This window comes from Limulus polyphemus, unplaced genomic scaffold, assembly GCF_000517525.1.
Source record: "Limulus polyphemus unplaced genomic scaffold, Limulus_polyphemus-2.1.2 Scaffold1209, whole genome shotgun sequence".
Lineage (NCBI taxonomy): Eukaryota > Metazoa > Arthropoda > Merostomata > Xiphosura > Limulidae > Limulus > Limulus polyphemus.
Window position 1 is genome coordinate 226,584 of NW_013666819.1, and position 1,801 is coordinate 228,384.

Consider the following 1,801-nt stretch of genomic DNA (forward strand, 5'->3'; position numbering starts at 1 on the left):
ACAGGACTAGGATTAGGACTAGAGTCTGTGCTAAAAAGGAGAGTTTGCAAGAGCAGGCACAGGATTTGGAAAGTATGGCACACAATGCATACCCAACTGTACCACTCAATGTCCTCAAGCTGTTGCTGAGGGATCAGTTCGTAGATGCCTTGGACAGTCCATAATTAAAGATACAAGTGAAGCAAGCACACCCCTCTATTATGCAGGATGCAATGGCCAGAGCTCTTAAAATCGAATCCTATGTTAAGTCCAGCACAGAAATACCAAGGTTGGTACAGTCATCAGGATTCAAGAGCAGAAAGGGGCAGCTTTTAGAGAAGTTTGAGGGACTTTGCTTGCACTATAACAAACCTGGACACAAGAGAACTCAATGCCATCAACTTCAACACAGGGAAGATGCCATGGCAGGAAAGACTGCTACCCAGAAAGGTTGTTGGAACTGTGGAGAGCAAGTCAGCCTCTGGGAAACCAGCAGTGGTTCATGTTGAGGGATGCCCAAAAACCCCCATCGTGAAAGTCCCAACAGCTAGGTATAAAATGGCAAGCACACATAGTGTGTACGTGACAGGAAAGCTGGATGGCCAAAAGTGCAACTTTGTCATAGATTCTCAGCAAACCCTTGTGAGTATCAATGTGCTGGATCACAAAGAAGTACCAGAAGCCATTATGCAAGGTTGTGGGGACCAGTGTGGGTAACTATTGAGTTCATGGGCATGAAGAACAGACACAAAGTATACTTGGCTGACATTGAAGACCCATCAAGGCCAGCAAACGTGAAGATTGGAAGGTCACTCGTGGCAGGTCATCAAGTATTACCCATAACAGTGGCTAATTTCTCTAAATGTGAGCAGACACTTAAGGAAGGGGCATTGTTGGGTGTGTGCCAGGAGGTAGAGCTAGTCAATGTTAAGGCAAGAAATACAACCATAAAGAAAGAACATCCTCTCCCAGAACATTTAACTGACCTCTATCAGAAGAGCATTGTCTGTTTGTCATCATCACGGGCTCTTCAGGTAAGGAAACTTTTGGCGAATTATGCAGACGTCTTTTGAAAAGGAGATCATGACCCTGGCACAGACCTTGTGGAGCACAGAATAAACACAGGCAATCACCATCCAATAAAGATCCCTCTGAGGAGAATAGCTCCAGCAAAGCAACAAGAGATGAAGAAGGTCATGGATGGCCTAATTAAAGAAGGGATAGTCGAGAAATTAGATAGTCTCTGGTCAGCTCCCATTGTGTTAGTCCAGAAAAAGGACTACTACTTGATGACCTGCCACAAGTGACCTTCCAATCTTTACGTCTCCTGGCCTGGATGGGTCTTCTACTGCTTCCACAAGCATCAGGCCTCCTTGAAGTTTCAGGCATTGAGCTCTCTTTTGCCCAGGTTTGTTGCAGTACCAGCAAAGTCCCTCAAACTTCTCTGACAGCTGCCCTTTTCTATCCTTGAATCCTGATGACTGTACCAACCATGGTACCTCTTTGCTGGACTTAACATAGGATTCGATTTCAAGAACTCTGGCCATTGCATCCTGCATAATAGAGGGGTGTGCTTGCTTCACTTGTATCTTTAATTGTGGACTGTCCAAGGCGTCTATAAACTGATCTCTCAGCAACAGCTTGAGGACATTGGGTGGCACAGTTGGGTATGCCGTGTGTGCCATACTTTCCAAGTCCTGTGCCAGCTCTTGCAAACTCTCCCCTTTAGCACAGACTCTAGTCCTAATCCTAGTCCTGTAGACTTCGGACTGATTTTGAGTTCCATACCTGAGTTCTAGAGCAGCTAGGATGCTCTATAGTT